The sequence below is a fragment of the Bombina bombina genome, chromosome 4 (genome assembly GCF_027579735.1).
Source record: "Bombina bombina isolate aBomBom1 chromosome 4, aBomBom1.pri, whole genome shotgun sequence".
Lineage (NCBI taxonomy): Eukaryota > Metazoa > Chordata > Amphibia > Anura > Bombinatoridae > Bombina > Bombina bombina.
In genome coordinates this window covers 1,117,998,881-1,118,013,006 of record NC_069502.1, presented here as the reverse complement: position 1 = coordinate 1,118,013,006, position 14,126 = coordinate 1,117,998,881, and the positions used below count along the sequence as shown (strand labels likewise).

Sequence of the window (14,126 nt, the reverse complement as noted above, 5' to 3'; positions counted from 1 at the left end):
CATGTTCATTTTTTATCACTTTATACAGTTTATTGATATCTGAAACTCCAATCAAATATCAAAAGCAGACATTAATCATAAATGCATTCATTAACTTTTTTCCAAGTTATTATTCCAAAAATTAGTTTTACTGACTAAATTCGATACCTTTAAGATAACATACATTACAAAATAGAAAATATAGATCCAGGTTTCTATTAATACATTAAGAAGACAAAAACATTGACAAAAAATTAACATTAATACAATGTCGTTTGACCAGACTTTCTGATAGTCATATTTAAGATTATTGTACTTTTATCAAGCCTCTAAAACTCTTTCTATTTTCATGTATATTAATTCATACGTAGTTCACTGATATCTGAAACTCCAGGCAGACATAAAAGCAGAGATTAATCATAAATACATTCAAAAACAATTTACCAAATTATCATTATTACATAAATTAGTTTTTCTGATTAAATTCTGTACCTTTGAGATAACCAACATCACAAAAAGAAAACTATGGCATAGGTTTCTGTGGGGATATAGCTCAGTGGTAGAGCATTCGACTGCAGATCGAGAGGTCCCTGGTTCAAATCCGGGTGTCCCCTTTGTTTATACCTTAAAATGTAGGGAACGCCATTCAAATGGGACATAAAAATGTGTGGCTTTTCAAAAGTCTAATAATTGATAGCTATTACTCATGTCAATTTGTAAAATTAGCCAACGCTATCTCTTAAACAATTAAGAGTACATACTACACTTTGTAAAGGAAGATATAAACTGCAAGCCCCGTGTGTTTTCCTGAAATATGATTATGAAAAAATAACCTTTTGAGGAAACTTTCAAGAAAGCCTGATAAGGTTAGAATAATATCCTTAAATTAAAAAAACATTAAGAAGACCAAAACATGGTTAAAAAATTAATATTAATACAAGTTAGTTTGACAAGACTTTTTGATAGCCATATTTAAGTTGATTGTACTTTTATCAAACCTATAAAAATCTTCACATGTTCATTTTTTATCACTTTATACAGTTTATTGATATCTGAAACTCCAGTCAAATATCAAAAGCAGACATTAATCATAAATGCATTCATTAACTTTTTTCCAAGTTATTATTCCAAAAATTAGTTTTACTGACTAAATTCGATACCTTTAAGATAACATACATTACAAAATAGAAAATATAGATCCAGGTTTCTATTAATACATTAAGAAGACAAAAACATTGACAAAAAATTAACATTAATACAATGTCGTTTGACCAGACTTTCTGATAGTCATATTTAAGATTATTGTACTTTTATCAAGCCTCTAAAACTCTTTCTATTTTCATGTATATTAATTCATACGTAGTTCACTGATATCTGAAACTCCAGGCAGACATAAAAGCAGAGATTAATCATAAATACATTCAAAAACAATTTCCCAAATTATCATTATTACATAAATTAGTTTTTCTGACTAAATTCTGTACCTTTGAGATAACCAACATCACAAAAAGAAAACTATGGCATAGGTTTCTGTGGGGATATAGCTCAGTGGTAGAGCATTCGACTGCAGATCGAGAGGTCCCTGGTTCAAATCCGGGTGTCCCCTTTGTTTATACCTTAAAATGTAGTGAACGCCATTCAAATGGGACATAAAAATGTGTGGCTTTTCAAAAGTCTAATAATTGATAGCTATTACTCATGTCAATTTGTAAAATTAGCCAACGCTATCTCTTAAACAATTAAGAGTACATACTACACTTTGTAAAGGAAGATATAAACTGCAAGCCCCGTGTGTTTTCCTGAAATATGATTATGAAAAAATAACCTTTTGAGGAAACTTTCAAGAAAGCCTGATAAGGTTAGAATAATATCCTTAAATTAAAAAAACATTAAGAAGACCAAAACATGGTTAAAAAATTAATATTAATACAAGTTAGTTTGACAAGACTTTTTGATAGCCATATTTAAGTTGATTGTACTTTTATCAAACCTATAAAAATCTTCACATGTTCATTTTTTATCACTTTATACAGTTTATTGATATCTGAAACTCCAGTCAAATATCAAAAGCAGACATTAATCATAAATGCATTCATTAACTTTTTTCCAAGTTATTATTCCAAAAATTAGTTTTACTGACTAAATTCGATACCTTTAAGATAACATACATTACAAAATAGAAAATATAGATCCAGGTTTCTATTAATACATTAAGAAGACAAAAACATTGACAAAAAATTAACATTAATACAATGTCGTTTGACCAGACTTTCTGATAGTCATATTTAAGATTATTGTACTTTTATCAAGCCTCTAAAACTCTTTCTATTTTCATGTATATTAATTCATACGTAGTTCACTGATATCTGAAACTCCAGGCAGACATAAAAGCAGAGATTAATCATAAATACATTCAAAAACAATTTCCCAAATTATCATTATTACATAAATTAGTTTTTCTGATTAAATTCTGTACCTTTGAGATAACCAACATCACAAAAAGAAAACTATGGCATAGGTTTCTGTGGGGATATAGCTCAGTGGTAGAGCATTCGACTGCAGATCGAGAGGTCCCTGGTTCAAATCCGGGTGTCCCCTTTGTTTATACCTTAAAATGTAGGGAACGCCATTCAAATGGGACATAAAAATGTGTGGCTTTTCAAAAGTCTAATAATTGATAGCTATTACTCATGTCAATTTGTAAAATTAGCCAACGCTATCTCTTAAACAATTAAGAGTACATACTACACTTTGTAAAGGAAGATATAAACTGCAAGCCCCGTGTGTTTTCCTGAAATATGATTATGAAAAAATAACCTTTTGTCGAAACTTTCAAGAAAGCCTGATAAGGTTAGAATAATATCCTTAAATTAAAAAAACATTAAGAAGACCAAAACATGGTTAAAAAATTTATATTAATACAAGTTAGTTTGACAAGACTTTTTGATAGCCATATTTAAGTTGATTGTACTTTTATCAAACCTATAAAAATCTTCACATGTTCATTTTTTATCACTTTATACAGTTTATTGATATCTGAAACTCCAATCAAATATCAAAAGCAGACATTAATCATAAATGCATTCATTAACTTTTTTCCAAGTTATTATTCCAAAAATTAGTTTTACTGACTAAATTCGATACCTTTAAGATAACATACATTACAAAATAGAAAATATAGATACAGGTTTCTATTAATACATTAAGAAGACAAAAACATTGACAAAAAATTAACATTAATACAATGTCGTTTGACCAGACTTTCTGATAGTCATATTTAAGATTATTGTACTTTTATCAAGCCTCTAAAACTCTTTCTATTTTCATGTATATTAATTCATACGTAGTTCACTGATATCTGAAACTCCAGGCAGACATAAAAGCAGAGATTAATCATAAATACATTCAAAAACAATTTCCCAAATTATCATTATTACATAAATTAGTTTTTCTGATTAAATTCTGTACCTTTGAGATAACCAACATCACAAAAAGAAAACGATGGCATAGGTTTCTGTGGGGATATAGCTCAGTGGTAGAGCATTCGACTGCAGATCGAGAGGTCCCTGGTTCAAATCCGGGTGTCCCCTTTGTTTATACCTTAAAATGTAGGGAACGCCATTCAAATGGGACATAAAAATGTGTGGCTTTTCAAAAGTCTAATAATTGATAGCTATTACTCATGTCAATTTGTAAAATTAGCCAACGCTATCTCTTAAACAATTAAGAGTACATACTACACTTTGTAAAGGAAGATATAAACTGCAAGCCCCGTGTGTTTTCCTGAAATATGATTATGAAAAAATAACCTTTTGTCAAAACTTTCAAGAAAGCCTGATAAGGTTAGAATAATATCCTTAAATTAAAAAAACATTAAGAAGACCAAAACATGGTTAAAAAATTAATATTAATACAAGTTAGTTTGACAAGACTTTTTGATAGCCATATTTAAGTTGATTGTACTTTTATCAAACCTATAAAAATCTTCACATGTTCATTTTTTATCACTTTATACAGTTTATTGATATCTGAAACTCCAGTCAAATATCAAAAGCAGACATTAATCATAAATGCATTCATTAACTTTTTTCCAAGTTATTATTCCAAAAATTAGTTTTACTGACTAAATTCAATACCTTTAAGATAACATACATTACAAAATAGAAAATATAGATCCAGGTTTCTATTAATACATTAAGAAGACAAAAACATTGACAAAAAATTAACATTAATACAATGTCGTTTGACCAGACTTTCTGATAGTCATATTTAAGATTATTGTACTTTTATCAAGCCTCTAAAACTCTTTCTATTTTCATGTATATTAATTCATACGTAGTTCACTGATATCTGAAACTCCAGGCAGACATAAAAGCAGAGATTAATCATAAATACATTCAAAAACAATTTCCCAAATTATCATTATTACATAAATTAGTTTTTCTGACTAAATTCTGTACCTTTGAGATAACCAACATCACAAAAAGAAAACTATGGCATAGGTTTCTGTGGGGATATAGCTCAGTGGTAGAGCATTCGACTGCAGATCGAGAGGTCCCTGGTTCAAATCCGGGTGTCCCCTTTGTTTATACCTTAAAATGTAGGGAACGCCATTCAAATGGGACATAAAAATGTGTGGCTTTTCAAAAGTCTAATAATTGATAGCTATTACTCATGTCAATTTGTAAAATTAGCCAACGCTATCTCTTAAACAATTAAGAGTACATACTACACTTTGTAAAGGAAGATATAAACTGCAAGCCCCGTGTGTTTTCCTGAAATATGATTATGAAAAAATAACCTTTTGAGGAAACTTTCAAGAAAGCCTGATAAGGTTAGAATAATATCCTTAAATTAAAAAAACATTAAGAAGACCAAAACATGGTTAAAAAATTAATATTAATACAAGTTAGTTTGACAAGACTTTTTGATAGCCATATTTAAGTTGATTGTACTTTTATCAAACCTATAAAAATCTTCACATGTTCATTTTTTATCACTTTATACAGTTTATTGATATCTGAAACTCCAGTCAAATATCAAAAGCAGACATTAATCATAAATGCATTCATTAACTTTTTTCCAAGTTATTATTCCAAAAATTAGTTTTACTGACTAAATTCGATACCTTTAAGATAACATACATTACAAAATAGAAAATATAGATCCAGGTTTCTATTAATACATTAAGAAGACAAAAACATTGACAAAAAATTAACATTAATACAATGTCGTTTGACCAGACTTTCTGATAGTCATATTTAAGATTATTGTACTTTTATCAAGCCTCTAAAACTCTTTCTATTTTCATGTATATTAATTCATACGTAGTTCACTGATATCTGAAACTCCAGGCAGACATAAAAGCAGAGATTAATCATAAATACATTCAAAAACAATTTCCCAAATTATCATTATTACATAAATTAGTTTTTCTGACTAAATTCTGTAACTTTGAGATAACCAACATCACAAAAAGAAAACTATGGCATAGGTTTCTGTGGGGATATAGCTCAGTGGTAGAGCATTCGACTGCAGATCGAGAGGTCCCTGGTTCAAATCCGGGTGTCCCCTTTGTTTATACCTTAAAATGTAGGGAACGCCATTCAAATGGGACATAAAAATGTGTGGCTTTTCAAAAGTCTAATAATTGATAGCTATTACTCATGTCAATTTGTAAAATTAGCCAACGCTATCTCTTAAACAATTAAGAGTACATACTACACTTTGTAAAGGAAGATATAAACTGCAAGCCCCGTGTGTTTTCCTGAAATATGATTATGAAAAAATAACCTTTTGAGGAAACTTTCAAGAAAGCCTGATAAGGTTAGAATAATATCCTTAAATTAAAAAAACATTAAGAAGACCAAAACATGGTTAAAAAATTAATATTAATACAAGTTAGTTTGACAAGACTTTTTGATAGCCATATTTAAGTTGATTGTACTTTTATCAAACCTATAAAAATCTTCACATGTTCATTTTTTATCACTTTATACAGTTTATTGATATCTGAAACTCCAGTCAAATATCAAAAGCAGACATTAATCATAAATGCATTCATTAACTTTTTTCCAAGTTATTATTCCAAAAATTAGTTTTACTGACTAAATTCGATACCTTTAAGATAACATACATTACAAAATAGAAAATATAGATCCAGGTTTCTATTAATACATTAAGAAGACAAAAACATTGACAAAAAATTAACATTAATACAATGTCGTTTGACCAGACTTTCTGATAGTCATATTTAAGATTATTGTACTTTTATCAAGCCTCTAAAACTCTTTCTATTTTCATGTATATTAATTCATACGTAGTTCACTGATATCTGAAACTCCAGGCAGACATAAAAGCAGAGATTAATCATAAATACATTCAAAAACAATTTCCCAAATTATCATTATTACATAAATTAGTTTTTCTGACTAAATTCTGTACCTTTGAGATAACCAACATCACAAAAAGAAAACTATGGCATAGGTTTCTGTGGGGATATAGCTCAGTGGTAGAGCATTCGACTGCAGATCGAGAGGTCCCTGGTTCAAATCCGGGTGTCCCCTTTGTTTATACCTTAAAATGTAGGGAACGCCATTCAAATGGGACATAAAAATGTGTGGCTTTTCAAAAGTCTAATAATTGATAGCTATTACTCATGTCAATTTGTAAAATTAGCCAACGCTATCTCTTAAACAATTAAGAGTACATACTACACTTTGTAAAGGAAGATATAAACTGCAAGCCCCGTGTGTTTTCCTGAAATATGATTATGAAAAAATAACCTTTTGAGGAAACTTTCAAGAAAGCCTGATAAGGTTAGAATAATATCCTTAAATTAAAAAAACATTAAGAAGACCAAAACATGGTTAAAAAATTAATATTAATACAAGTTAGTTTGACAAGACTTTTTGATAGCCATATTTAAGTTGATTGTACTTTTATCAAACCTATAAAAATCTTCACATGTTCATTTTTTATCACTTTATACAGTTTATTGATATCTGAAACTCCAGTCAAATATCAAAAGCAGACATTAATCATAAATGCATTCATTAACTTTTTTCCAAGTTATTATTCCAAAAATTAGTTTTACTGACTAAATTCGATACCTGTAAGATAACATACATTACAAAATAGAAAATATAGATCCAGGTTTCTATTAATACATTAAGAAGACAAAAACATTGACAAAAAATTAACATTAATACAATGTCGTTTGACCAGACTTTCTGATAGTCATATTTAAGATTATTGTACTTTTATCAAGCCTCTAAAACTCTTTCTATTTTCATGTATATTAATTCATACGTAGTTCACTGATATCTGAAACTCCAGGCAGACATAAAAGCAGAGATTAATCATAAATACATTCAAAAACAATTTCCCAAATTATCATTATTACATAAATTAGTTTTTCTGACTAAATTCTGTACCTTTGAGATAACCAACATCACAAAAAGAAAACTATGGCATAGGTTTCTGTGGGGATATAGCTCAGTGGTAGAGCATTCGACTGCAGATCGAGAGGTCCCTGGTTCAAATTCGGGTGTCCCCTTTGTTTATACCTTAAAATGTAGGGAACGCCATTCAAATGGGACATAAAAATGTGTGGCTTTTCAAAAGTCTAATAATTGATAGCTATTACTCATGTCAATTTGTAAAATTAGCCAACTCTATCTCTTAAACAATTAAGAGTACATACTACACTTTGTAAAGGAAGATATAAACTGCAAGCCCCATGTGTTTTCCTGAAATATGATTATGAAAAAATAACCTTTTGAGGAAACTTTCAAGAAAGCCTGATAAGGTTAGAATAATATCCTTAAATTAAAAAAACATTAAGAAGACCAAAACATGGTTAAAAAATTAATATTAATACAAGTTAGTTTGACAAGACTTTTTGATAGCCATATTTAAGTTGATTGTACTTTTATCAAACATATAAAAATCTTCACATGTTCATTTTTTATCACTTTATACAGTTTAGTGATATCTGAAACTCCAGTCAAATATCAAAAGCAGACATTAATCATAAATGCATTCATTAACTTTTTTCCAAGTTATTATTCCAAAAATTAGTTTTACTGACTAAATTCGATACCTTTAAGATAACATACATTACAAAATAGAAAATATAGATCCAGGTTTCTATTAATACATTAAGAAGACAAAAACATTGACAAAAAATTAACATTAATACAATGTCGTTTGACCAGACTTTCTGATAGTCATATTTAAGATTATTGTACTTTTATCAAGCCTCTAAAACTCTTTCTATTTTCATGTATATTAATTCATATGTAGTTCACTGATATCTGAAACTCCAGGCAGACATAAAAGCAGAGATTAATCATAAATACATTCAAAAACAATTTCCCAAATTATCATTATTACATAAATTAGTTTTTCTGACTAAATTCTGTACCTTTGAGATAACCAACATCACAAAAAGAAAACTATGGCATAGGTTTCTGTGGGGATATAGCTCAGTGGTAGAGCATTCGACTGCAGATCGAGAGGTCCCTGGTTCAAATCCGGGTGTCCCCTTTGTTTATACCTTAAAATGTAGGGAACGCCATTCAAATGGGACATAAAAATGTGTGGCTTTTCAAAAGTCTAATAATTGATAGCTATTACTCATGTCAATTTTTAAAATTAGCCAACGCTATCTCTTAAACAATTAAGAGTACATACTACACTTTGTAAAGGAAGATATAAACTGCAAGCCCCGTGTGTTTTCCTGAAATATGATTATGAAAAAATAACCTTTTGAGGAAACTTTCAAGAAAGCCTGATAAGGTTAGAATAATATCCTTAAATTAAAAAAACATTAAGAAGACCAAAACATGGTTAAAAAATTAATATTAATACAAGTTAGTTTGACAAGACTTTTTGATAGCCATATTTAAGTTGATTGTACTTTTATCAAACCTATAAAAATCTTCACATGTTCATTTTTTATCACTTTATACAGTTTATTGATATCTGAAACTCCAGTCAAATATCAAAAGCAGACATTAATCATAAATGCATTCATTAACTTTTTTCCAAGTTATTATTCCAAAAGTTAGTTTTACTGACTAAATTCGATACCTTTAAGATAACATACATTACAAAATAGAAAATATAGATCCAGGTTTCTATTAATACATTAAGAAGACAAAAACATTGACAAAAAAATTAACATTAATACAATGTCGTTTGACCAGACTTTCTGATAGTCATATTTAAGATTATTGTACTTTTATCAAGCCTCTAAAACTCTTTCTATTTTCATGTATATTAATTCATACGTAGTTCACTGATATCTGAAACTCCAGGCAGACCATAAAAGCAGAGATTAATCATAAATACATTCAAAAACAATTTCCCAAATTATCATTATTACATAAATTAGTTTTTCTGACTAAATTCTGTACCTTTGAGATAACCAACATCACAAAAAGAAAACTATGGCATAGGTTTATGTGGGGATATAGCTCAGTGGTAGAGCATTCGACTGCAGATCGAGAGGTCCCTGGTTCAAATCCGTGTGTCCCCTTTGTTTATACCTTAAAATGTAGGGAACGCCATTCAAATGGGACATAAAAATGTGTGGCTTTTCAAAAGTCTAATAATTGATAGCTATTACTCATGTCAATTTGTAAAATCAGCCAACGCTATCTCTTAAACAATTAAGAGTACATACTACACTTTGTAAAGGAAGATATAAACTGCAAGCCCCGTGTGTTTTCCTGAAATATGATTATGAAAAAATAACCTTTTGAGGAAACTTTCAAGAAAGCCTGATAAGGTTAGAATAATATCCTTAAATTAAAAAAACATTAAGAAGACCAAAACATGGTTAAAAAATTAATATTAATACAAGTTAGTTTGACAAGACTTTTTGATAGCCATATTTAAGTTGATTGTACTTTTATCAAACCTATAAAAATCTTCACATGTTCATTTTTTATCACTTTATACAGTTTATTGATATCTGAAACTCCAGTCAAATATCAAAAGCAGACATTAATCATAAATGCATTCATTAACTTTTTTCCAAGTTATTATTCCAAAAATTAGTTTCACTGACTAAATTCGATACCTTTAAGATAACATACATTACAAAATAGAAAATATAGATCCACGTTTCTATTAATACATTAAGAAGACAAAAACATTGACAAAAAATTAACATTAATACAATGTCGTTTGACCAGACTTTCTGATAGTCATATTTAAGATTATTGCACTTTTATCAAGCCTCTAAAACTCTTTCTATTTTCATGTATATTAATTCATACGTAGTTCACTGATATCTGAAACTCCAGGCAGACATAAAAGCAGAGATTAATCATAAATACATTCAAAAACAATTTCCCAAATTATCATTATTACATAAATTAGTTTTTCTGACTAAATTCTGTACCTTTGAGATAACCAACATCACAAAAAGAAAACTATGGCATAGGTTTATGTGGGGATATAGCTCAGTGGTAGAGCATTCGACTGCAGATCGAGAGGTCCCTGGTTCAAATCCGTGTGTCCCCTTTGTTTATACCTTAAAATGTAGGGAACGCCATTCATATGGGACATAAAAATGTGTGGCTTTTCAAATGTCTATTAATTGATAGCTATTACTCATGTCAATTTGTAAAATCAGCCAACGCTATCTCTTAAACAATTAAGAGTACATACTACACTTTGTAAAGGAAGATATAAACTGCAAGCCCCGTGTGTTTTCCTGAAATATGATTATGAAAAAATAACCTTTTGAGGAAACTTTCAAGAAAGCCTGATAAGGTTAGAATAATATCCTTAAATTAAAAAAACATTAAGAAGACCAAAACATGGTTAAAAAATTAATATTAATACAAGTTAGTTTGACAAGACTTTTTGATAGCCATATTTAAGTTGATTGTACTTTTATCAAACCTATAAAAATCTTCACATGTTCATTTTTTATCACTTTATACAGTTTATTGATATCTGAAACTCCAGTCAAATATCAAAAGCAGACATTAATCATAAATGCATTCATTAACTTTTTTCCAAGTTATTATTCCAAAAATTAGTTTCACTGACTAAATTCTATACCTTTAAGATAACATACATTACAAAATAGAAAATATAGATCCACGTTTCTATTAATACATTAAGAAGACAAAAACATTGACAAAAAATTAACATTAATACAATGTCGTTTGACCAGACTTTCTGATAGTCATATTTAAGATTATTGCACTTTTATCAAGCCTCTAAAACTCTTTCTATTTTCATGTATATTAATTCATACGTAGTTCACTGATATCTGAAACTCCAGGCAGACATAAAAGCAGAGATTAATCATAAATACATTCAAAAACAATTTCCCAAATTATCATTATTACATAAATTAGTTTTTCTGATTAAATTCTGTACCTTTGAGATAACCAACATCACAAAAAGAAAACTATGGCATAGGTGTCTTTGGGGATATAGCTCAGTGGTAGAGCATTCGACTGCAGATCGAGAGGTCCCCGGTTCAAATCCGGGTGTCCTCTTGGTTTATTTCTTAAAATGTAGGGAACGCCATTCAAATGGGACATAAAAATGTGTGGCTTTTCAAAAGTCTAATAATTGATAGCTATTACTCATGTCAATTTGTAAAATTAGCCAACGCTCTCTCTTAAACAATTAAGAGTACATACTACACTTTGTAAAGGAAGATATAATTCATACGTAGTTCACTGATATCTGAAACTCCAGGCAGACATAAAAGCAGAGATTAATCATAAATACATTCAAAAACAATTTCCCAAATTATCATTATTACATAAATTAGTTTTTCTGACTAAATTCTGTACCTTTGAGATAACCAACATCACAAAAAGAAAACTATGGCATAGGTTTCTGTGGGGATATAGCTCAGTGGTAGAGCATTCAACTGCAGATCGAGAGGTCCCTGGTTTAAATCCAGATGTCCCCTTTGTTTATACCTTAAAATGTAGGGAACGCCATTCAAATGGGACATAAAAATGTGTGGCTTTTCAAAAGTCTAATAATTGATAGCTATTACTCATGTCAATTTGTAAAATTAGCCAACGCTATCTCTTAAACAATTAAGAGTACACACTACACTTTGTAAAGGAATATATAAACTGCAAGCCCTGTGTGTTTTCCTGAAATATGATTATGAAAAAATAACCTTTTGAGGAAACTTTCATGAAAGCCTGATAAGGTTAGAATAATATCCTTAAATTAAAAAAACATTAAGAAGACCAAAACATGGTTAAAAAATTTATATTAATACAAGTTAGTTTGACAAGACTTTTTGATAGCCATATTTAAGTTGATTGTTCTTTTATGAAATCAATAAAAATCTTCACATGTTCATTTTTTATCACTTTATACAGTTTATTGATATCTGAAACTCCAGTCAAATATCAAAAGCAGACATTAATCATAAATGCATTCATTAACTTTTTTCCAAGTTATTATTCCAAAATTAGTTTTACTGACTAAATTCGATACCTTTAAGATAACATACATTACAAAATAGAAAATATAGAACCAGGTTTCTATTAATACATTAAGAACATAATACAATGTCGTTTGACCAGACTTTCTGATAGTCATATTTAAGATTATTGTACTTTTATCAAGCCTCTAAAACTCTTTCTATTTTCATGTATATTAATTCATACGTAGTTCACTGATACTTGAAACTCCAGTCAGACATAAAAGCAGAGATTAATCATAAATACATTCAAAAACAATTTCCCAAATTATCATTATTACATAAATTAGTTTTTCTGACTAAATTCTGTACCTTTGAGATAACCAACATCACAAAAAGGCTTTTATCAAGCCTCTAAAACTCTTTCTATTTTCATGTATATTAATTCATACGTAGTTCACTGATATCTGAAACTCCAGTCAGACATAAAAGCAGAGATTAATCATAAATACATTCAAAAACAATTTTCCAAATTATCATTATTACATAAATTAGTTTTTCTGACTAAATTCTGTACCTTTGAGATAACCAACATCACAAAAAGAAAACTATGGCATAGGTTTCTGTGGGCATATAGCTCAGTCTGGGTGTCCCCTTTTTTTATACCTTAAAATGTAGGGAACGCCATTCAAATGGGACATAAAAATGTGTGGCTTTTCAAAAGTCAATTTGTAATTTGTAAAATTAGCCAACGCTATCTCTTAAACATTTAAGAGTACATACTACACTTTGTAAAGGAAGATATAAACTGCAAGCCCCGTGTGTTTTCCTGAAATATGATTATGAAAAAATAACCTTTTGAGGAAACTTTCATGAAAGCCTGATAAGGTTAGAATAATATCCTTAAATTAAAAAAACATTAAGAAGACCAAAACATGGTTAAAAAATTAATATTAATACAAGTTAGTTTGACAAGACTTTTTGATAGCCATATTTAAGTTGATTGTACTTTTATCAAACCTATAAAAATCTTCACACGTTCATTTTTTATCACTTTATACAGTTTATTGATATCTGAAACTCCAGTCAAATATAAAAGCAGACATTAATCATAAATGCATTCATTAACTTTTTTCAAAGTTATTATTCCAAAAATTAGTTTTACTGACTAAATTCGATACCTTTAAGATAACATACATTACAAAATAGAAAATATAGATCCAGGTTTCTATTAATACATTAAGAAGACAAAAACATTGACAAAAAATTAACATTAATACAATGTCGTTTGACCAGACTTTCTGATAGTCATATTTAAGATTATTGTACTTTTATCAAGCCTCTAAAACTCTTTCTATTTTCATGTATATTAATTCATACGTAGTTCACTGATATCTGAAACTCCAGGCAGACATAAAAGCAGAGATTAATCATAAATACATTCAAAAACAATTTCCCAAGTTATCATTATTACATAAATTAGTTTTTCTGACTAAATTCTGTACCTTTGAGATAACCAACATCACAAAAAGAAAACTATGGCATAGGTTTCTGTGGGGATATAGCTCAGTGGTAGAGCATTCGACTGCAGATCGAGAGGTCCCTGGTTCAAATCCGTGTGTCCCCTTTGTTTATACCTTAAAATGTAGGGAACGCTATTCAAATGGGACATAAAAATGTGTGGTTTTTTAAAAGTCTAATAATTTATAGCTATTACTTACGT

General features: G+C 29.1%; 13 non-coding genes across 13 annotated transcripts; all 13 read left to right on the top strand.

The window, feature by feature from the left end:
• The first annotated feature begins 521 nt into the window (after positions 1-521).
• On the top strand, positions 522-593 carry TRNAC-GCA (transfer RNA cysteine (anticodon GCA)). Its single transcript has one exon. It is a non-coding gene; the product is annotated as a tRNA-Cys (tRNA).
• A 920-nt stretch (positions 594-1,513) lies between these two features.
• Positions 1,514-1,585, top strand: TRNAC-GCA (transfer RNA cysteine (anticodon GCA)). The gene has a single exon. It is a non-coding gene; the product is annotated as a tRNA-Cys (tRNA).
• A 920-nt stretch (positions 1,586-2,505) lies between these two features.
• On the top strand, positions 2,506-2,577 carry TRNAC-GCA (transfer RNA cysteine (anticodon GCA)). The gene has a single exon. It is a non-coding gene; the product is annotated as a tRNA-Cys (tRNA).
• A 920-nt stretch (positions 2,578-3,497) lies between these two features.
• On the top strand, positions 3,498-3,569 carry TRNAC-GCA (transfer RNA cysteine (anticodon GCA)). The gene has a single exon. It is a non-coding gene; the product is annotated as a tRNA-Cys (tRNA).
• Positions 3,570-4,489: 920 nt separating this feature from the next.
• Positions 4,490-4,561, top strand: TRNAC-GCA (transfer RNA cysteine (anticodon GCA)). Its single transcript has one exon. It is a non-coding gene; the product is annotated as a tRNA-Cys (tRNA).
• Positions 4,562-5,481: 920 nt separating this feature from the next.
• On the top strand, positions 5,482-5,553 carry TRNAC-GCA (transfer RNA cysteine (anticodon GCA)). The gene has a single exon. It is a non-coding gene; the product is annotated as a tRNA-Cys (tRNA).
• A 920-nt stretch (positions 5,554-6,473) lies between these two features.
• On the top strand, positions 6,474-6,545 carry TRNAC-GCA (transfer RNA cysteine (anticodon GCA)). Its single transcript has one exon. It is a non-coding gene; the product is annotated as a tRNA-Cys (tRNA).
• Positions 6,546-7,465: 920 nt separating this feature from the next.
• On the top strand, positions 7,466-7,537 carry TRNAC-GCA (transfer RNA cysteine (anticodon GCA)). Its single transcript has one exon. It is a non-coding gene; the product is annotated as a tRNA-Cys (tRNA).
• A 920-nt stretch (positions 7,538-8,457) lies between these two features.
• TRNAC-GCA (transfer RNA cysteine (anticodon GCA)) lies at positions 8,458-8,529 on the top strand. The gene has a single exon. It is a non-coding gene; the product is annotated as a tRNA-Cys (tRNA).
• Positions 8,530-9,451: 922 nt separating this feature from the next.
• Positions 9,452-9,523, top strand: TRNAC-GCA (transfer RNA cysteine (anticodon GCA)). Its single transcript has one exon. It is a non-coding gene; the product is annotated as a tRNA-Cys (tRNA).
• A 920-nt stretch (positions 9,524-10,443) lies between these two features.
• TRNAC-GCA (transfer RNA cysteine (anticodon GCA)) lies at positions 10,444-10,515 on the top strand. Its single transcript has one exon. It is a non-coding gene; the product is annotated as a tRNA-Cys (tRNA).
• Positions 10,516-11,435: 920 nt separating this feature from the next.
• TRNAC-GCA (transfer RNA cysteine (anticodon GCA)) lies at positions 11,436-11,507 on the top strand. The gene has a single exon. It is a non-coding gene; the product is annotated as a tRNA-Cys (tRNA).
• A 2,451-nt stretch (positions 11,508-13,958) lies between these two features.
• TRNAC-GCA (transfer RNA cysteine (anticodon GCA)) lies at positions 13,959-14,030 on the top strand. Its single transcript has one exon. It is a non-coding gene; the product is annotated as a tRNA-Cys (tRNA).
• The last annotated feature ends 96 nt before the right edge of the window (positions 14,031-14,126 follow it).